The 24,273-nt window shown below is 35.2% G+C and overlaps 1 long non-coding RNA gene across 1 annotated transcript in view; it reads left to right on the forward strand.

Annotated features, from left to right (window-relative positions):
• Window positions 1-24,273, forward strand: part of LOC130241257 (uncharacterized) — a 41,900-nt gene that overhangs the window by 4,100 nt on the left and 13,527 nt on the right. The window contains exon 2 of the long non-coding RNA XR_008838841.1: window positions 12,628-12,752. This is a non-coding gene — a long non-coding RNA (uncharacterized LOC130241257). The remainder of the gene's footprint in view (window positions 1-12,627; window positions 12,753-24,273) is intronic.

Genomic DNA, 24,273 nt, shown 5'->3' on the forward strand with positions numbered 1-24,273 from the left:
CCATTTTTTTCTTCAAAGGGAAGACATTTGTGAAGTTAAAGCAATGTTTGTAAATCGCTCTGGATAAGTGTCTGAAGAAAGAAATCCTTAAAGGAATAGCAAGCATGAAAAGTGTTTCATTTACTCGTCTTCATGTTCTGTCTACTGAGACAAACAAAATAAAATATTCTGAACACTAGCCACTTTTCCACACAGTTACAATGACTGTGGGTTTTAAGCTTCAGAAATGATGCAAACATCACAATATATGTATCAATAAAACAGTCCATACAACTCTATATATACTATAGCACCATACAATAGATTAGTTTTCAATCAGCTAAAACCCCTGCAGCACAAGACTGGTTACTCACTGATGCTAAGCAGGGCTGAGCTTGGTAAGTACCTGAATGGGAGACCACATCGGAAAAAATAGGTTGCTCTTGGGAGTGGTGTTAGTGAGGTCAGCAGGGGGCACTCAATCTGTGGTCTGTGTGCGTCCTAATGCCCCAGTAAAGTGAAGGGGACGCTTTACTGTCTGTGAGAACAGTCTTTGGGTGAAACATTAAACCAAGGTCCTTACTCTCTTTGGTCATTAAAAAATTCCACGGCATTTCTCACAAAGAGCAGGGGTATAACTCCAGTGTCCTGGCAAAATTTACATCCATTGGTGCTTACCAATCATGGCCTCCCAATCATCCCTATCCGCTGAATTGGCTCTATCACTGTCTCACCACCTATAGCTGGTGTGTGGTGAGTGCACTGGCACCGTTGTCCTGTGGCTGCCGTCGCATCATCCAAGTGAATGCTGCACACTGGTGGTGGTGTGGAGAGACCCCCCTCATGATTGTGAAGCGTTTTGGGTGTATGGTCATACATGATACATGCGCCATATAAACACACTGTCATGATTACCAGCAATCTAACCACCAGAGGTCGCTGGTAAACACTCACATTCACATGGACTACATCTTATGAACTACAAATTCAGTCATGCCACACACACACACCTGCTCCAAGTCTCCACTGATTTGACTCCCACAGCTGATGCTGCTTCTAGACTGATTACACACACTATTTAAACAGCACACACAATCACTTCCTTTGCCGAGTCTTGTTTACCTGTAAAGTGACAATTCAACGCGTTTTCTTTAGTCTTGTTTCTCCGTGTTTTGACCCTTGCCAAGTTTGTCTGTTTGTCCATGTTCACTGCCTGCCTTCTGACCTCTCACCTGTTATAATGACTACGATTCTGGATTTGCCTTTATTTATCTGTTTGCACCTGTGTTGACCCTTGATTGCCTGACTAACGAATAAACCTGCACTTGGATCCTAACGTTGTCTGTCATCCACGTGTTACACACACATTACTTACTTACAGTGAGCTCAATCAGAAACTACCGTACAGTAATTTCAGATATCAAGACAATGTTGGATTTAAACAAACATTAACCGGTTCAGTTGATGAAGTAATAACTAAGGCATGTTTTATGAATTGGGGCGAATAAATATGTCAAAAATGCAATAGACTTGAATGCAATAGACTTGACAAATGAAAAATAGGAAGGCCATTAATTAATTTAGTTAAAAAAGAAGCAAATAAATAAAAAAAACTGTCAGACAAATTGACGAATTTTAAATTGTGTCTAAGGGTGCATTTACACTGCATAATTCAAGTGACCCAATTCAGATTTGTTTCTCCCATGTCAGAGATCAGATATTGCCCATGTACATGTAAGTAGGAAAAAATCACATGGATTCTGATTTGCTCAAATCAGATTCAGGCCTTGCTCTTATGTGGAAATTTATCCGATATTAATCGGATCCGTGCCCTCGTGTTTGCAGTGTTAGCAGGTAAATCATAATTTTACCTCTCAATTTGAGTTGCGCTTCAATAAAAACTGTAGCGAATGACGTAAACTCTGACGCTTTCATTTCAGAACAGAGTTCAGCAGAGTCCCAAACCTTAAATCTTATATACTAGGACAAAAAAGCTTTTATACTGTCTTGTAGCACAAGTATTTAAGCATGTTAACGAGAGAGCACAAGCACAACATCCGCCACATAAACAATATAAACGAATATAAAACTTTTGCATACAAGATGTGCATAAATCACGCTATGGACATAATTAAAATCCCTACTGGTTTAAAAAAAGCCTTAATTAAAAGAACTTGGACATTAAAAGATGATGTAAGCTGATCCTAAAAAGAAAAATGGATACAGTCACAAAACTGGGAATTGATCATCAAGATCTGCAGTGTAAATGCAGCCTAATTGTACATTGACAAATTGTTAATTTAGCTATGCAGCATGGTGGCTCAGCGGTTAGCACTAGGACCTCACAGCAAGAAGGTCGCAGGTTCGAGTCTCGGCTGGGCCAACTGGCATTTCTATGTGGAGTTTGCATGTCCACCCCGTGTTCATGTGGGCTTTCTCTAGGTGCTCTGGTTTCCCCCACAGCCCAAAAACATGCGGAATGGGTGATTTGAATAAACTAAATTGGCCGTAGTGTACGTGTGTGTGAAAGTGAGAGTGTATGGGTGTTTCCCAGTCCTGGGTTGCAGGGCATCCGCTGCATAAAACATATCCCGGAATAGTCGGTGGTTCATTCCTGATAAATAAAGGACTAAGCTAAAGAAAAATGAATGAATAAAATGAGATATTTGATTACAGATGCCTATTAACCACATATAGTTTAATTAAATGAAATTAGCAGCATGTTTGATGAAGCACTGAGCATCTGTTCACTTGCAACCGTTGCATTTTAAAAAGCAAGAAAAAATAGCAATCTTTCCAAACTTGTAATGCAATGAATTATAATGAAAAATTCAATATTTGACATTTTCTATGAGATACTGTTTTTTACAATGATCTCCTTTCTAATTTAGTCGTGCAGCTTTGTCATGTGGCACATTTTACTTGGACAAGATGGATTTGAGATGCCAATGGTTTTGGTTATGCTCTACCCTTTATTTCAAACTATTTTTGTTCCTTTCTATTTGTGCAAGAATGAAAGCGCTGGGGGTTTGCATACACACTCATCCACAGGGGGCTCTCTGGATTTGCCCCTACTTTCTGGCCTCTTGCCTTGGCTCACCTGCTTCAGGGCAGCTGTTCTCCAGGGATGTTATCCTCTCTCTAAGATCTTTTGGTTGAGTTAGCTCGGCCCTCTGAGCTCACAGGCACGGCAGACTCTCTCTCCCATCGGGATGTCTGTGTGGGCATAAATTTCAAGCCCTGGGACCAAAACAGAGGTCAGAATCAGCAAGTTTTTTTCTGCTTACACCAGATCAGCAGCCTAATCATTAGGTTTCACCACAGCACCCAACAACTATCCCCCATATCTGTTCTTTTTCCCTGCTTCTCCAAGAAGAGCCCATTTTTTTCCTGTCCTGCCTGTAGTCCTTTTAAAAAATGCTAGTGCAACCATGCTGTAACATTGCTGCGTACTGTGTGTCATGCCTTCAATTACTTTGATAAATGCGATTCTGGCTGTGACCGTGTTTTGTTACAGTGCATTCATAATTTATGGCTTGCACAGATACTCTCAAATCAGGATAAATTATGACTTTTTTCTCCTTTTTACTGCAACTAAGGTATCTAAATAATGTTATATCAGCACATAATACTGGCGCAAGAGCATCAATGCAGGAATATTACAGAATGGAGAATAAAGCTGAATGAGGTCATGAGGAGGAAGGGAGTACAATGAGAAAAGTGAAGAAAAACAGATTTGTTACTGAAGGCTGGAGTTAAAGGGTTCTATCTTCTGATTATGTCTTTGTTCTCTCAACGACATTGAGCAGACTAAATTCTATTGAGGGTATTTTACGCGATGCCTTAATGATATTTTAGTGTTCGAGAAGGTTAAGAAAGAGTACTTAAGAAAAGCTCCCACACTGAAGATTAAATGCAGATTGTGATGGGTTAGCAATACCAGCCTGGCATGTCTAATGTTGCAATTTGTCAGCTGCTTTGTGAAAGGGCCTTCTAAATGCTTTCAAAGTGAATGTGTGATCAGTGCAAATTAATTCGGCGATAGCAAAATTGACATTTTTTTTCCTTAGTGGTAAAGTGTAATTACCTTTCCTGTTAATAAAATCCTATTAGAGCTCCGTTTAAATTATTGTTATTAAGAGCATAAAATATAATAGAACCAAAAAATGTTCATTGCCAGTTTTGGATGGCTATCCTCATTTCATTTCCCTCATCTTCTGTAGCCAGAAATCCCCATTGTGTCAATGTAAGGGCATAGCAAACGATATAAAGCACGCCTATTTATTTATTTATTTATTGTTTAGGGTAGATCAACTTTAAAAAGTAAATTCTATCCTTTTGTACTCTCCGTTATGTCAGAGCAAATCTGTATGACTTTTTTTCTAACATGAGAAGAGATTCTAAAAGTCACTGGGAAGCAAACAACATGAATATTGCTGTATGGGGTCAAAGACAAGAGATCCCATGTGAAAATAAAATGTCAAACTATGGGCGAATAAAGGTCTGGTGTCATTCAGTGCGACAGAAATGTACTGATATATGGAGGCACTTTAAATTAAGGACATTTTGGTGGGTGTCTTCTGTAAATCATCAGTAAAATATATATAATAGTCATGAGTTTTTGCTCCAAATAATAAATGCAATAAAATAAATTGAAATAAAATTAAATAAAATAATAAAATTAAATAATAAAATAAAATCTAATGTGCAGGTGAAAAAGGAAATTACAGTTTATTACACTTTTGCATTACAGTTATTATTTATTTATTTATTTATTTATTATTTTGTTTGTTATTGTTTGAATATATAATAGTCATGAGTTTTTGCTCCAAATAATAAAATAAAATAAAATAAAATAAAATAAAATAAAATAAAATAAAATAAATAAAATAAAATGTGATTTGCAGGTGAAAACAAGGAACGTTGCATTACAGTTATTTATTTATTTATTTATTTATTAGTTTATTTATAATTTATTTGTTTGTTTGCTTGTTATTGTTTGAATATATAATAGTCATAAGCTTTTGCTTCAAATAATAAAATTAAATAAGTAAGTTGCATTACAGTTATTTATTTGTTTAATTAATTTATTTAGTGATTCGTTTAATTAATTTATTTGTTATTGTTTGAACATCTAATAGTCATGATTTTTTGCTCCAAATAATAAAAAAAATAAAAATAATAAATAAAATAAAATAAAATAAAATAAAAAATCTGATGTGCATGTGAAAAAAAGGAAAGTTGCAATCAATTATTTATTTAATTAATTTATTTCATTTATTTGTTTGTTTGTTGTGCCATGAGATTTTGTTCAAAATAATAAAATAAAATAAAATCTGAAGTGCATGTGAACTAAAAGGAAAGTTGCATTACAGTTATTTATTTATTCATTTATTTATTTATTTGTTTGTTTGTTTGTTTGTTTGTTTGTTATATTGTTATTGTTGGAATATATAGTAGTCATGAATTTTTGCTAAAAAATAAAATAAAATAAAATAAAATAAAATAAAATAAAATAAAATAAAATAAAATAAAATAAAATAAAATAAAATAAAATAAAATAAAATCTGATGTGCATGTGAAGTAAAAGGGAAGTTGCAATACAGTTATTTATTTATTTATTCATTTATTTATTTATTTGTTATATTGTTGTTGTTGGAATATATAGTAGTCATGAATTTTTGCTAAAAAAAAAAAAATAAAATAAAATAAAATAAAATAAAATAAAATAAAATAAAATAAAATAAAATAAAATAAAATAAAATAAAATAAAATAAAATAAAATAAAATCTGATGTGCATGTGAAGTAAAAGGGAAGTTGCAATACAGTTATTTATTTATTTATTTATTTATTTTATTTCATTTGTTATATTGTTATTGTTGGAATATATAATAGTCATGAGTTTTTGCTCCAAAAAATAAAATGAAATAAAATAAAATAAAATCTTGTAAAATGTATAGGTGAGACAAAGGAAAATTGCAGTTGTTTATTTATTTATATAGTTTATTTACTTGTTTGTTTGTTTGTTATTGCATGATAACTTTCATATTTCACCCCAGGTTCGAAATGACATGTAGCAAGAGTAAATGACGACATTTTCATTTTTTGGTATTATGCCTTTAAGACCAAGCAAAACTTTAGATCGAACATAAATGTGCAATCAGTCAGCAGTAATCTCAACAAGGCTTTTTCTGCTTTTCAGCAAATTATTTACAAATACTGGGCTATGTAATTTATTTCAACTATAAATCTTCTTGAGCTTGACTGATAAAGTTTATAGTGCCACTTCATATATCGTCTTACATTCCTGTGCCTATAGTTCTCATTCAGGTCAGGCGGCATGAAAACCACAAGCCTTTTGCTTACAACTCTATTTCCTTTTTCATCCAACCAAGTGAAAATGTGTTTGCAACCTTTAAAAATGTTAAATGAGTCGAGCTGTGGAGGTCACAGATGCTGTATAGAGCCTGTATGAAGGCACAGAGAGTGTAGGGCATACAAGAGAAGTGTGGCGGAGCACTTGGTTTTATTTAGCAGGTGGAGTTTACTCCCAGTCATCAAAATGCACCCGCAGAGAAGAGCTGATGTGGCTGAAACGCTAGGAGACCTAAATAAGCTCAATCAACGGCAGTGATAATATTTCATATCCCCTGGCTCTCGTTTTGTTTTTTTGTTCTTCTCCTACCTCCTGTACAGGAGAACATTTTTCAGCTGGGCTCATCACCCCATTCAACCTCTCCAGAGTCACACATACTCAATTTAGTTATTTTTCTGCTGCTTGTTCAAAGTACTAATTTAAAAATGAACATGGTTCTTCACTCAAAAACAAATAATCTTGCTTGTTCAAACTACTTTTTTGGGACAACTTAATTGTTACAACTATGTTCGTTATGAATACATACCCCTGTATCCATTTCTGGAGAGCATGAAATATGTCCCAGGACATTTTTGCAGTTTTTGTTTACACGAATCCATCAGATCTCAAATTTCTCTCATGAGTGCCAGTCGTGCCTGCTGTTTTTGAATAAATCCACGAGAGGCCGCTGTTGACTGACTGATCAATACCCCCACCTACCCCCTTCCCCAAACCCAGCCGATGGTGTTCTCAAAAGCAATCCAGAAAAAGAAAAGCCCTCGCAGCCGCCTGATTTTTACTACATTTTCAGATCTTACCACATTCTCACCCTGTTATTTACTTAAAGGGCACATAGTTTACCCCTTTTTTAAGATTTATTATTAATATTATGGTTCTTCTGAGTGTGCCAGTTTAGGTTCAGTTCAAAACACAATTTTTAACCTAAGTTTTATTATAATGTGTTAAAAAGTGTCATTTTGGGGGCGTGTAAACTCAGGATATGGTGATGCGCGCCTGTCAATCAATATTGGTGGGCGGGGGGACCGCACACCTACATCAAGTTGCGGTCGCTCTGAAAACCGTTTCAATTGGTCCACCATTTTTATGTTGTTAAATTGAAAAAAAAGGACAGGGTGTGTTTATATCACCCCAATATGATGCTCTATACACTATACATACACACATGTCTGTCCAAACGGCTTAACATTTGACATTGGCTTGTGTTAGGGCAATATACAGGCATTGTGTTGGTGTGGCTACCTGGCTAGTGGAGTTCCCAGAATGATTTGTATGTTATTGTAAAAACTCGATATATAATAATTTCGATATACACAGTTAAAGTCAGAATTGTTAGCCCTCCAGTGATTTTTTCAAATATATACCGTTTAACAGACAAGGAGTTTTTTTTTACACAGTTTTTCCATTTTTATATTATTAGTATTCACTATTTAAGCCCCCTTAAAAGTATTTTTTTTTTCAATTGTCTACAGAACAAACCATTGCTATACAAGGACTTGTCTAATCACCCAATCTTGCCTAGTTAACCTAATTAACATATTTAAGCCTTTAAAATTGCAATTTAAGCTGAATACTAGTATCTTGAAATAATATCTAGTAAAATATTATGTACTGTCATCATGGCAAAGATTAAAAAAAAGTTATTAAAACCTAGTTATTAAAACTATTATGTTGTAAAACGTGTTGAAAAAAATCTTCTCTCCGTTAAACAGAAATTGGGGGAAAATATAAAAGAATAAAAATTTAACATGAGGGCTAACGATTCTGATGTCAACTATATATCATGTTGGTGTAACAAACATATATTGTACTAATTAATATAACATCAATACATGCAACCAATTAATATTTTTTAAATGTTAATCCAACATGTTTTTTTTTTATTTATTTTATTCAGTGCAGTTTTCCCATCAATGTCTGAGCCCTAAGAAAACTATCAGAAAAACCAGGACAAGTCCCCTCCAAACTCACACCGCTTCATGTCATTTCACGCAAGCACGAATACAACAGCCTGCTGGGGCAAACGTCTAAAAAAGAAAGGGAAAAACTGCTGTGTAGAAAGGTGTAGCTCATTAATCACAGGCTTAAAAAAGGCTGAGAGAGTCACACGCATGCTTCCGTGGCTAGAGCTAAGAGAGATTCATCTGTTTTGTTTTTTCTTTTAAGCCGAGCTCTGTCATGGCCGCTGGTGACTTTGAGCTAGAACACTAGAAGCATTATGTGTATGTGTAGGGGGCGGCTTCCGAATCCGCTTCTCTAGCCAGAGGCGATGTTGGTTAGTCATTGCACAATAACAAGCCCTCTGGAACAGCCCTTTCTCTTTCCTGCCTGGATTTTTTGGCATCTGTACACTTTTTAAAAAGTCCCGGACCAAAAATACTTTGACATGATTCACCTGGTGAAGAGACGGCACCTAGAGGGGCTCGCAAAGAGTCTGTAAGAAAGGATATACAGTTGAAGTCAAAATTATTAGCCCTCCTGTGATTTTTTTTATTTCTTTTTCAAATATTTCCCAAATAATGTTTAACAGAGCAAGGACGTTTTCACAGTATTTCCTAAAATACATTTTCTTCTGGAGAAAGTCTTATTTGTTTTATCTTGACTAGACTAAAAGGAGTTTAATTTTTCTAAAACTTAAGGTCAATATTTTTAGCCCCCTTAAGCAATATGTTTTTCGACAGTCCACAGAACAAACCACTGTTATACAATGACTAATCAACCTAGTTGTAAAGAGAGTCTGGTTGCAAAAGAGGTGAAGTTCCAGATGCAGCTTTTTTTAGGCAAAGAGATAATCCGACAGGCGGGGTCAATAAGAGCAAAAAGTAGAACATAAATAACCCAATAAAGTAATCCAGAAAAAAATAGATAAAAGGTCAGGACAGGTGCAAAAACAACAAACAAGGGTCCAAAAAAACAAAAAAAAAAAACAAAGACAAGACCAACAAAAACACAGTGAAATGCTCACTTACCCTGGCCAAGACTGTGTGTGTGTGTGCTGTGTTTATAGTCCATCTAATTAATCCTGAACAGCTTCATCTCTGTGGGTTTGCAATCAGGGGGAATATGGGCCAGGTGTGTGAGTGAAGTGCAAGATGGGATCTGTAGTTTATTAAAGTGGCATATTTGTAGTTCTTCAGCTATTTGCAAATGCTAGATTGCTGGTGATTGTGACACTAGTTAAGCTTTTAAATTGCACCTTAAGCCGAATACTAGTATCTTGAAAAATAGCTAGTAAAATACGTACTGTGAATGTAAAAATTAGTTATTAAAACAATCGTAATTAGAAATGTGTTAAAAAAAAAAACTTCTTTCAGGGAGGCTAATAATTTCCGAGGGGTAATAATTCTGACTTCAAATGTATTTACACAACACAATGAGGAAGCTTTTAATTTGATGACATTTCAATTGTAAGGCACCCATGAGAACAATGAGCCCCCATTAAATACGCTTTCAATCAATATCTCCAGAGCGGAGTGAAAGTTCAGCTCTGTGGGTGCCATGATATCGAAGGACGGGTGCAAATAAATGACTCCACCCTCCACTAGGCACATATGCTAAAGCATTTTGACAAAAATAGGCTCGGTGCAATTAGCGCATGCATTTTTTTACCACCTCGCATTGTTCTCTCATGACACATCCGTGGACAAAAAGTCACACGTGCGTGCAACAAAAGCAACACCCTGCTGAAAACTGACACTCAGCTCCTCGTGTTTTACCTCAGTGTGAAAAATTACTCCTTTCTAGCAAGTGGGTGGCTGAGAAAATGAGACCCCTTACAACAAGCCGATCTGTGTAATTCCATCTGATTGGTGATGCATGCAACAGGGTTATGTTTTTTGTCATTCAGAATAAATCTGTGAATGTCTTTTAAAAAAAGTGTCTTTTCAGAAAGGAAACTTTGATTTAAAGTGGTAGTTCAACCATAAATTCTGTCATGAGTGATGCTCTTTTGTGTCGTTACAAACACTTAACCCTTTCATTCATCTTCAGAACTCAAAGACGACATTTGTAATGAAATCTGAGTCTTTTCCTCTATTGTTAGCCCATGTAAGTTTCAAGGCCAAGAAAAACAGCACTGAAGAAGACAACACTGGTGCTTTTTTAAAAGGGTCATGAACTGAAATAAAATAAATGTTTTTGACTTTTGTCATATATATATATATACACCATCCTTATACAATAACTTGCCTAATTACCCTAACCTGCCTAGTTAACCCAATTAACCTAGTAAAGCCTTTAAATGTCACTTTAAGCTGTAGAAGTGTCTTAAAAATATCTAGTAAATTATTATTTACTGTCATCATGGCAAAGATAAAATAAATCAGTTATTAGAAATGAGTTATTAAAACTATCATGTTTATGATAATGTATTCTCTCCGTTAAACAGAAATTGGAGGAAATAAACAGGGGGGTTAATAAATCAGGGGGACTAATAATTCTGACAACTATATAACATTTTACTATAAAACGAGAACTCAAATCAGAAAACACTACAAAAAACACTATAAAATCTGAACTCAAAGATTTCTTGTTTTATAAATTTTAAGATTACAATTGATTGCTTTCTCTCATATGGTCCCTCAGCAACATGATAAAAGGTGCAAAATAGTGTGCAATGTATTATAATAAAAATAATTTATTTTATTTAGTGTCTATTTCATTCATATGACATTCAAGATATAATTTTTTTTACATTTACAGTAGCACAGTAGTTACTTTCCATGATAATTAGTCGCTTTTATAATGGTCAAACTAGCTAAAATAACTGATTACTTTTTCCAATTAGTTAATTAACTAGCAAATATAACTTATCACTTAAAAGTAATCACTTAGTAAACACTAGGAATAGTGTGCCTAAACTCTGCCTCCACAGAAAAAAAATATTTATATATTTTATTTTATTTTATTTTGGGGGTATCTGTCCCTTTTACTAACTTTTAGCAGCTTTTGATCGATCCATCCCTGGCTTACCAAACAGACCTCTATTCCCACTGCAGATCAACCTTTATCATTTTGGGGTATAGTAGTGCTTTAGCACAGAAAACCTCAAAAGCTTGTTTTTTTTCTTCGCAGTTTCAGCATCATGCACAAGAAAGATGTCTGAAGAGCAGGTTTACATTTGTTTTTGCAACAGGTCTGCCAATATATTCCCTCCTCAAAATGCTAGCAGAGCAGACAGCAAAACAAACACAGAAAAACATAAGACACTCAGCAGTGTATGTGTGCCAGAGACTTCTGTGAGGCGGGTGACAGATAAGTCATGTTTCTGACTCTCTTTGCGACTCACAAGGAAGGCAACGGGGAAACTGTTGCACTCTTCACACCAACGCTGTGTGTGTATATAAAAGAGGGCAGCTAAATTGGATTACTAGCGTCCAACATAAAACAAATGCACAGTCTATTTCTGGCAAACCAACAAGGCCTGACTTGTTAAAGATTTTAGCCTGCTGACCTAAACCATCAAGTAAAGCAAAGCAGCCCGCGTCTGCTTAAAGCACTTATCGTCATGGAAACGTGCCACTGAAACATTAGAGGGCACGGTGGGAGTTTAAGTCATTTACTGTTAAAAGGAGCTTTAATAGATTAAAAACACCAACTATTTCCAAATAAATCGCCAGAATGAATCATTCAAAAAGCCATGCACTGTACTAAGAGGCTGCAACTCTGGCATTTTTAAGCAGTGGCTGAAGTCCAGCAGCCTCATCATTAATAGAAAAGGAAAAAAAAAACACTTTATCACAGTCATAGCAAGTGATTCACTCAAAATATGACCAGAAAAATATGCTTATTTAATATGTGAATATGCTAAATATGTGTTTGCCCTTTACTTTTTCATTTTTTCACACTTTTTATAATAATAATAATAGCAATAATCAACCCAGGCTCTTTCTGAAAACATACCGCTATATACATTTCTGGAGAGCACCAAATACATCCCAGGAGCAACTTTTTTTTCAGTTTTTGTTTTCAGGAATCCAGCAGAGGCCACTGTGTACACTTTTGGAGATCTCAAATTTCTCTTGCGCGTGCCATCCATGCCTGCTGTTCTCATGTAAATCCATCACTGGCTGACTGACTGATTGATTGACTGACCGATCAAGTGACCCGCCCACCCACTTCCCTAACCCAACCGGCAGTTTTAAAAAGCAATCCAAAAAAATAAATGCCCTTGCCTGATTTTTTTCACATTTTCAGATTTTACCACATTCTTACCCTGTTATTTACTTGTTTATTTTATTTTTTGGCTTGTGTTTTTGTCTTACTGGCTCTCTAGAATCATTCCTTGCTGGTCTCAAGCACTCAATGTGACTCAATGTCGTGGTCTACTACTTTCTGCATCTCAAGTCCAACGTACATAGTGAGCTACTGGATAACAGTGGGAAAGCTGTCCACATGGAGGTAAGCTGTCAGCTGGTAAGTGCGAAAAGCAACTGTGTCATACCACCCCTGCTGGAATGCTGGAATATTTTTGGAATATCTGGCAGTTCATTCTGCTGTGGCAACCCCTGAGAAAGAGGGATAAGCTCAAGGAAAATTAATGAATGAATGGATAATAATAATAATAATAATAATAATAATAATAATAATAATAGGAGCAGCACGGTGGCGCATTGGGTAGCACAATCACCTCACAGCAAGAAGGTTGCTGGTTCAAGCCCGGCTGGGTCAGTTGCTGTTTCTGTATGAAGTTTGCATGTTCTCCCAGTATTTGTGTGGGTTTCCTCCACAAATGTGGTATAGGGGAATTGGGTAAGCTAAATTGTCCATAATGTATGTGTGTAAGTGAGAGTGAATGGGTGTTTCCCAGTGATGGGTTGCAGCTGGAAGGGCATCCGCTACGTTAAACATATTCTGGATAAGTTTGTGGTGCATTCCGCTGTTGCAACCCGATTAATAAAGGGACTCAACTGAAAAGAAAATATATATAATAATAAATAATAATAATAATAGTCACTCTGAAGAAAAATGCACCATGCAACACCATAATGAATGCAGCAGTGAGCACAGACAACACAAATGTGAAATTCATTTTGCACACTGAGAAAGTGTAAAAACTGTCGTCTGCTGCTTCTAGGTGGCGCCCAGCACTTTGAGAACAGCTGCTTTAATAAAAAAGGCCTACTTGTCTTTTAGACTATAAGATGAAAATGGAGATAATTATATTTAATGAACCCAAGTGCTCATAAAACTGACGGAAACTCCACGTGGCTCTCATAATTTATATCTCTAGTGAAAACTCACTTTCTCTCCTGCTGTCTTCTTTTGAAGCAGATTTCTCATTTCAGCTTGGCGCTTCTCAGACTGATAGTCCGCCTCAGTACTCTCAATGCTGCTGCTAAAGTAACATTTTCATTTTCATGATATTTAGTCTATTATCTGCACAGAATGGGCCACAACTGTATATGGAAGGCTGTACTGGAATGATCAAATCCAGTTTGTGAAGAAATTAGATCAAATTACTGTCTGTCTGCAATTTATGAAACTCATCAGTGGTTTTATTATAGCAAAACTCTAGTAACTATATTTTTGGTGCAGTTCCTTCCCTTAACTGCTCTTTGACTGCAAACATCATGGTTAATCTATGTAATTTGTGGTTACCATGTTTTTATTTATAGTAACATGAAGACTGATTTTTTTGTAAGCATATAATAGGCACATATGTATCTACATCTGTATAGCTGTAGTATAAGACAAAGGTGTTAGCTAATAGATGTTACAAAAGTTGGCATAGTTTAAAATATATACAAGTAATACTGAGATAATACATGCAAACATATTATTTCTGGTGAATGTTTACCAAACTGTTTTGGGAATTTGAAACATTGCATTTTTAAAGCCAGATGTTGTGCAGTGTGGAAGTTGTGACATCTTGGAAAACTCGCTGATTTGATTTGCCAGATCTTACATGAAACACATCCTGCTCACGCAGCTGATAGAACAGTCAAATTTCAACCCATTTGTGACCTCAATCTGGCAACCTACAACTAATTTAAGCTGTCGATCTCTGTGCAGATGGTTGAGCCGCAAAGATGAATCCAGCATAACTGTTAGAAATGGGAAAATAAAACTGGTAAATTTGACAAGAGTAATGGAAGAATTAGATTTATAGTCTTGAAGCTATAATAACAATTTCATTGCATTTTGAAAAGGATGTTGATCTGTTTCTAATATTCAACATGATGGAAAAAAGAAAGCATTACAACTAAGAACATTAAATCACAGATCAATTGCACAAAAAAAAGACACAGAATGGCACAATTTTGTTTGTAAGAAACACGAAAGAGCCAAATGCATTGTCTGCAAACACATATACGAATATTGTGACTTTGAGAAAGAGTTTGAGAAAGAGTCACAATGCTCAGGTAAAGATGGCAAGAGTTTACAGAGAGTTGCTGCTGCAGGAGAGACTGCTAAATTTTCTGACAGGCTGGTTCATGCTTCAGTGTCTGGTTTCCATTATTGTGTCAATCTAGGTTTTATTCTTTGTGTCATTCAACTGTACACTGTCGTTCTTTAATCCTTACCTTTGTAAGGGGCTTCATGTCTCAAGACATTTGCCGTGTTCCACACGTTGCATCCAAATCATGGATTAAGTCAGAGTTTTGACACAGTCTCCTAATAATGACTTTCTCCTATTATAGTATGCTGTTTTCTAGATGGAATTTACTAACCAATGGATAGCACAAATACTACTACTACTACTACAAAAACAACAACTACTACTTCTACTACTACAACAAAAACAACAACAACTACTACTTCTACTACTACAACAAAAACAACTACTACAACTACCACTACTACTACTAGTACCACCACCACTGCCACAGCTATTATTCATTAATTTATTCATTTTCTTTTCGCCTTAGTCCATTTATTAATCTGGGGTCGCCACAGCGGAATGAACAGCCAACTTATCCAGTATATGTTTTACACAGCGGATGTCCTTTCAGCTGCAACCCATCACTGGGAAACACCCATACACACCCCCATTCTCACACACACACACTACAGACAATTACGCTTACCCAATTCACCTATAGCGCATGTCTTTGGACTGTGGGGGAATCCGGAGCACCAGGAGGAAACCCACGTGGATACGGGGTGAACATGCAAACTCCACACAGAAATGGCAACTGACTACAGCTATTATAGTATGCGGTTTTCTAGCTAAAATTTACTAACCATTGGATAGAAGAAATACTACTACTGGAATATGAGATTATACCCATGTTTTGGTTAACAAGCTCATTTGGTTAACACAAGCTCAAATACTACTACTACTACCACTACAACAACTGCAAAAACAACAACAATAACAACAACAACAACTACAATGTGAGATTTTATCCATGTTTTGGTTAACACAAGCTCATTGTGGATACGTACCCCTGTCTACATTTACTGGAGAGCGTGAATTAGGTTATGAGAGGTACATCTGGCTGCATTTTGTCATTAAAGCGAACGATTCGAGGCGGTATGAAGCCTCACATGGTTTCTGTTCATTTTAAATCTACCAGCTCTGTATGGACGGCTTTTCCAGTGTAACCAGTTTGCCCAGTGACTCGTCGCGTACAATGGCAGACTTGGAAGAGAGAGCGGAGTTGACCGCAACAACTGGGTTCGAGTCTGGAGAAGAAGGGTTCCAGAAACCAGGTAAAACAAAAGCAATAAATAAATAAATAAACAACAGGCTGAAAACATGGTGAAATCGCAAAGGCTTTTCTTTTTCTAGATTGCTTTTGAAAACACTTTCAGTTGGGTTTAGGGAAGGGGTGGGTGGGTCAGCTGGTCAGTCATTCAGTTGACAGCAAGCTGGCTTGTTTGGGTGAAATGTATATTGGACCCTGTGGTGAATTTATGCGAGATGAGGACGTGCGAGAGGAATTTGTGATGATCAAAAAGCATACACAGTGGCCTCTGGTGGATTTGCAAAAACAAAAACTGCCTAAAGTTATGTATTTCACTGTCCCTGGAAATGTAGACCTGGGTATGTTTCTGCAATGAGCCTGGGTTGAACATATATCACTGTTTGAGATTTTTATAGTGAATATTAATATAAATATTAGTTTTTTTTTTCCATAAATTTTTCGTCTTTGAGAAGATGATTGAAAACATAACATTGTTGATGAGAAGATCAAACACTCTTTAAGTGCTTTAGAGCAATACTGTTGGAAAGAAGAAAAAAAAAAAAAAACAATCAAAGCAATCAAATCTGTTTATCTCAATCAGCAGTCTTATTAGAGTCTGGCATGAGATGTTTCTCCGAAGCGAGATTCATTTTGTCATAATGTCTTCTCCATGCTCATAAAGAATATGTCCTCATTATCCACCATGTGTTTCGGCCTTCCATTGAGACATTTTCACTGCAGGAGGATGAGGAATCAGAGAATATCATTTCCGAAGATACAGAGAACATCATTTTAGATAAGAACAACTAGTACAAGGTGCTATGAAAAGTGTCAGCACTGAGGTCAGTTTCATTTCGGTCATGCAAATTTAGGAAATAACCTGAAGTTCTGTTCAAGTTTAACATTTAACTTTCTAAAAAGGAGTCAAACTCTCTTCATGGACAACATTACTAAACTTTTATAATAAGAGGGGTGTTCTTGAGGTAACAGGAACAGTAAACTACTGCGTTGTCATTACAATGACCAAATAAGAATACAGTAAATGCTGCAATGTAAAATAAATAAATAAAAAACTGTTGATTAACAATTTCAAGTGTTTTCAGGTTTTTATGGTTAAGAATTGCATTATGAGACCTTTATCTCTGCTTTGTCGACTTTTGATGTTGAAAATTCTACTCTACAGTTTAATAAAAGGACTTTTATTGACATTTTAGCAGTTTAAAATAATATAATGCATAATATATAGAGAAATGAGTCTGTAAAATAAGAGGAAATGTACTGGCAGTTTTAAGGCGTTTGTACCATATTATAAAACACCAACCCAGACAATTTATCACATTAAACTATTAAAAAATTAATAGAAGTCACATTTTCAAACTTAAAGGGTTAAAAGTTGTTGGAAGAACGATCAAGGTTCCATAATGCAATGCACTGGGATTTTATGCATGTGTATGACAACTGCCATTGAGTGTTATACGCTCAGTTACATAATTTAAAACACAAAGATGACATTGCTTGAGATATCTTTGTTTTGACAACTTGACATCAACAAGTACATCATAAACTGTTTAAGTTTTGACAGCCTGACATTATTGAGACAACATGACTTGTCATAAAGCGGTCATCAACATGATTGTCATGAAGATATTATAATTGTGTCATGAATTTCATGTAAGTGTCATTTACATTCCTGTCCTGTTTGGGTCAAATCTGACCAACTTAAACCACTCTTAAATACTGTGTTTTACATTTGATTTCCTCAAGGCCTTATGATATCCTCCACACTACATATTTGAACATAAAAATGTGATGATCACCTCTTTCATTGAATTTTGAATGTTTTATTCAACCTTGCTACAACTGTGGTGTTCCTGGTCAAAAGTGACGTCCATAAGAAACGAATGAGTATCCAGACTATACTCATCCAGAACACATAAAACTTCCCCATATGGACTCCTCCCTGACTCACTCTCTCACTATGTGTATTTTTACTGCAGTTATTTTAAGTTTATGTTATAATTCATGTTAAATACTCTTTTGAGACATTGTTCACAGCTAAAGAATGTTAAATAAAATGTTGGTTTTAAAAAAGGTTAAACATTTATAACAGACCAGACAATTTTGAGCGGGAACACTAAAGTAAGGGGCAGGAGGTGAACACGGCAGGATGGTTAAACAGCAACCTCAACTACAGTGGTACAAATTGAATTTGTCATTAAAAATGGCATTAAATATTATGTTATATAAAATAATGACAAATAATTCACACTTTTACTGAGAATTTTTTATGACAAATTAATTTTGTTCCACTGAAAAAAGTGACCAAAAATACACACAATTATAATGGACTCATGATAAACATGTTTATGAAAGATTTATGACAAGTTATGTTGTCTTGGTAATGTCAAGTTAAATGATTATATGACATGATTTAATGACATGATTACAAAGATGTTACGAAAGTCTTATTATTGCCCCTTAAGTAAAATGTTACTGTACTGTTATGACTTTGGCAACATAAAATAAGTATAAAATATTTTAATTAGAGGTGTAATTTCAAATAACTGTTTTCCATTTCTAAAAAGTATATATACCGGTGCATCCCTTATTAAATTATATAAAAATCACAATGCAAAAATATTATATTGCTTGTGAAAATAGACTGGATTTCTTAAAAACATCAACAAAAGTAAATTCTTTGATTTGAAATAAATAAACGAACAAACAAACAAATCAATAAATAAATAATTAAATAAGAGACAAACCATATATATATATATATATATATATATATATATATATATATATATATATATATATATATATATATATATATATATATATAAACCATATATACTGGGCGATAAGTGGTGAGAGATAAGAGATCTTTGTCTATGGCTCTCGAGTCATGTCCAACCATAATCTCTCAGAAAAGCATGTTTCCATCCCTCTGCTCTGGACAGACACTCTACATTCAAGTCAATAAGTCTAGCCACAGAGTATCAAAAGCCGCTTACAGCAGCCAGTGGATTATGGTAAATAAAACATTTAGTGTGCATGAATATACGGTTGGGTGTGTTATTTTGCGTGCGCGTGTGTGCACTGTTATGCATTTGCTTGCCTTTTGTTTAACAGCTTGCCAAAGAGATAATGTAAACACACAGGAGGCAACAATATTTTAAGACGAGAGAGCTCAGGAGATAGACATTTAGAGAGAGAAGACACAAAATATCCAGCTTAAGCACACAAATGGCCTGGTTAAAATAAAGCTTAGGTTTTGACTAGGAAGTGTGTTCTGCTTTGAAGCCAAAACCAAGATAAATCCCTAAACAGTGAATAAGTACTCTTCGCTACTCTGTCATTCTTGTCCCATTTTTTTTTCTATAGGTTCTTTGAGAGGATAATGGCATATCTAAAGAGGGGGAAAAAATCATCAAACATTCAGTCTTTTCTCTGTCACATGCTGTGATGCCTTTTCTCTTGTAACAAATGATGCAAAACTAATTAGAAAATATAAATTATTCTTTTTGGTGTTCTCATCTGAAGCGTTTCAGTTGTTCTTGCCTACACATAGAGATGTAAGAATGTCTGAATTAAAAAAAGAACTGTAGTTTTGAAGTCAGCTTTGATCAAAATACACCCAAATTCTAGAAGACGCACACAAATTAATCCGCATGCACAAACACGAGAAACTGTACAAACTAACCCTGAACAAGTTTCAACGAGAAGAATTCTTCTGTTCTCTCTGGTTATTGATTCGCAATGATCAGAGGGCCGATAAATCTCATTCCTTGGTTGAGTCACAAGGTTTTTCAGAGCCAGCGGGTATCCTCTCACTCAATGCTCAAGACTCAGATGGGACTATTCTCTGGTGTTGTTCAGAGCCGGAGTTGCTTAATGAATGGTGAAAACTTTGAATCCGTGGCTTAGCGCACCTCTGACTTTCCAGATGGAGCAGTTATAGCATCTACAAACCAGCAGGTGCTAACCGGATCACTCTAACCTGCCAAATCTTGATCTCTTGCTTAGAAAAAGTGTATAAATTCACCTAGTAAAAATGAAAACACTAAAATTTACTTACATTTACTCCAATTCTTTAACCGTTTCTTTATTCTGTTACCCAAAAGAAGATTACGTAGAAGCTGAAAACCTATAACCATTGACATCTATAGGAAAAAACAAATACTATGGAAGTCAATGTGTACAGGTTTCATGCTTTCTTCAAAATATCTTCTTTTGTCTTCAACAGAAACAGGTTTGAAATATGTGAAGGGGGAATAAATGATGACAATATTTTCAGTTTCGGCTAAATATCAACTTTGATATAAATGGCCCTGGGAGTAGGTATAATTAATATATCATAAATGTTCTGTAAATACATTTGTATTTATCTTCTATGTTAAGCTGCTTTGACACAATCTACATTGTAAAAGCTCTATAGAAATAAAGATGAATAAATATTATATTATTGTAATATACAGGGTGATTCAAAAATATTATTACAACTTTGAAAATCGAGAACTTGGTACTGTAGCTCATTTGGTCGCTAGGAGCACTGCTGTCATCATGTTTCTTTGATTAAAGATTTTTAAAAGTTGTGGTATACTTTTTTTAATCACCCTGTAGTATAATTATTATATTATAAATGTATTATTGTAAATACTTGTTTAAAACATGGCACACTGTAAAAAAAAAAAAAAAGCTAAAATCAAATACACAAACATAGGGCTTTATTTATATTAGGTTATAAATGGAATATATATATATATATATATATATATATATATATATATATATATATATATATATATATATATACACACATATATACATATACATGTACATACATACATACATACATATACATGTTATAATATGGAGATAGCAAAACTGCATAGATATATGAGGCATAATTTAGCTATAGCATAATTTAATGAGTTCAATAGACATCTAACTGCATGCACTTTGGATGTGTGCACTCAATAAACCATATATCCAACCCAGGCTCATTCTGAAAACATACCCCTATATACATTTCTGGAGAGCACCAAATACGTCCCAGGAGTTGTGTTTTTTTACAGTTTTTGTTTTCGTGAATCCACCAGAGGCCACTGTGTATGCTTTTTCAGATCTCAAATTTCTTTCACGAGTGCCATTTACGCCTGCTCTTCTCATATATAAAGCGTTTTAAAAAGCACTGACTGAACAACGTCCACCCCCTTCTCTAAACCTAACCGACAGTGTTTTGAAAAGCGATCCAGTAAAAGAAAAGCCCCCTGATTTTTACCACGTTTTCACATTTTACCACATTCTCACGCTGTTATTTACTTGTTTGTTAATTTTTTTTTTGGCTTTAGTTTTTTTCTTACCTGCTTTCTAGAACTGTTCTTGTCTAGACTCAAAAACCTTCATCGCGGTCAACTCCTCTCTGCATCTCAAGTTCGCCGACATACACTGCGAGCCACTGGACAAGCGGGTAACATCGGGAAAGCAGTCCACACGGAAGTAAGCGGAGCTGCTAGTGCAAAAAGGAAGGTGGTCATACCACCCCTGTAGCGTTAGTTTTAAAGACGAAATGCAGCCTTAAGTACTTCTGGCTACACAATTCGTGATCTCCAGAACTGTATAAAGGGCTATACGTTTTCAGAATAAGCTTATGTTGCATATATCAGACATCTAAACTGATTTCAATTTTAAATACATGCAAAATCAGACAGATGTTTTGTTTTGGTAGAGTATACAAGGCTCAAGCTTTAGAACATTTTTGGAATGTTTCCGAGAATCCAAAAAGAGCCACATATTGATAAACAATGTTATGATAGCTGTTTTAACATTAAGTTATGATTGAACTTCCTCTTGTTACAGTTAAGAAATGGTTTAATAAGCAGGAAATGTTCATGGGCCAGTGACATGACCACATTGAAATGGGCCATAAAGGCTCCGCCCTTATATGGTATAGGGGATAGGAAGCAGCAGCTCATTTTAATAACCACAAACAAAGCAGCACTCAAAAATACAACATTAAAAAAGAAGTAATGAGAGGAATATATTGAGACACATGCTGAGGCTTCTTAAGTCTTATATTACATCTTCTAAAAAGGGCATGGGTTCTCTTTGAGCTTTGCCAACTGAAAATATGATCAAAACGGTCATCTACTTTAATGACAGTTGCCATCAATATCCTTCAAGTTCAAAAAAACTGTCAGCTATTTTGGCAAAAAAAGTCCTGATATTACATCACGTTGGTAAATAATGTAACACTTTAATGTAACAACTTATCTTAAACATCTTGACTTTATGAATATTGGATTCCAGAGTAAATTTAGAGGTCTTGTTAGTTTAGTAAGAAGAGAAATCAGCAGATTTTAATAGCTTACTTTGTGTGTACTGAAGGAGCTTTTAAAAGCGTGTTGATTGCTAATCAAAAAGGGATGTTTGCAGAATTAATTCTTGCCCATCAATGAGTAATGCTGCAGCTCCTAAATGTCTTGAGCCTATAAATAATTCATACATCTCCTTGCCCGGCTTCATATAACAAGCAATAATTTGCCTACAATGCATGTCAGGTGCTGTGTCAGTTTAGAGAAGAAGAAGAAAGAAAAAATAAAGCAGTGATTGAATGCTGAAACCATGGTTGTACAGTATATATTTGTGTGTGCGCTCACCTTCCCTATACACAGACAGTAAAGCACTCCTTTCAAATAGATGAGGAAGATAAATATGTTGTTGCCAGATACACTAGTTTACGTTTATCTATCGCACAGCCGTTCTTTCATGACTTCCCAGATAATCATAGGGAGTCACAGTGTACTGGGTGTCTTTTGTCAGTTTTGATGCTGTCCCTGCACACTTAAAGGCTGTCCCTGAGCTTGGTGGCTGATCCCATCATACCAGTTACTGAGAAAGTAATACAAATAAAGCAAAAGAAGTGTCTGAGCTAAACACAGCATAAATTCGTTCTGGAAAATGTTGTACTGCATTTAATCAGTGGTGTATAGCGTACTGAAAAATCATACTTAAGTAAAGTACCATTACTTACCTAAAAACATAGTGCAAGTAGAGTAAAAGTACTTGTTGTAAATTTTACTCAAAGTAAGAGTAAAAAGTAGCCCTTTTATAAGTTCTTAAGAGTAGTGAGTATTATGCTGTAAAAAGCTGATGCGTTTACATGTAATTTGTGGAAGTGTGTAAACGTAACATTCTGTAGTGCATTTAGTTATAGCCCAGCAGACACACAACATCATAAGACATTAATATTAGGTTCGATTAAGGTTTTTGACGTCAGGTGACCATAATGTATAGCCAGTGTCAAAGGACAATGTTATTTTGATGTCCAATAATGACGTTGATATTTGGTTGATTTTAGGTTGTTAGAAACTGACCAAATTCCAACGTCGGACCAATATCTTTAACCAATGTCATATTGATGTCAGATATTGACAATTATTCGTCAGGTATATGGCAACCAAAATCCAACATCTGATAGCTGTCATAGTGGTAACGTCCACACAATGTCAACCTGTAACATCATTAGACATTGATATTTGGTTGATTTTAGGTTGGACATTGACGTAGGCCTGAATCAATTTTTATTTCCAAAAAAAAAAAGCGACATTCCCCCGACATTGGGGTCCAAAGTCAATCGGACATCATGTTGACATCTTGTGCCTGTTGGGTGTTAAGGGCCATTTCAGTCATTATACAGTAAATTTCCGTCATCTTCTCATCAGTGACATGCATCATTTTATTGTTGTGCTGTTTTGCTTGCCTTGTATTGCTAATATTTTTGCCTTGTAGCACTTTGAGTTTAAGAAAAGCGCATTACAAATAAAATTTATTATTATTATTATTTTTATCAAAACAGTGTCTGGGTCAATGCGTGTAAAGATTTTGGACATCTTCTTGGACACTTTTAATGCTTCCAAACAGTTCCTGCATTTATAAAGCGCCCATGTCTTGAGGTAGTTCAATATGATGCGATTTACCTTCTATGTGCGATTTGATTGGACAGGAATAACGGGACTGATTTTTCTAATTCCCATAGACAAGAAAATATGAAGTAGTGACTGCAGGTTAAAGGAAAGTAATGGGGTAAAAGTATCGATACAGCACTGAAAATGTACTTATGGGAAAGTAAAAGTACACATTTTTAAAACTAATTAGTAAATTACAATTCCTGAGAAAAACTACTCAATTACAATCATTTGAGTATTTGTAATTAGTAACTTTACACCATTGCATTTAATAGCTTATGATCTTCGCAAAAATGATTGCACAGAATACTCTGC

Source organism: Danio aesculapii, chromosome 14, assembly GCF_903798145.1.
Source record: "Danio aesculapii chromosome 14, fDanAes4.1, whole genome shotgun sequence".
Classification (NCBI taxonomy): Eukaryota; Metazoa; Chordata; class Actinopteri; order Cypriniformes; family Danionidae; genus Danio; species Danio aesculapii.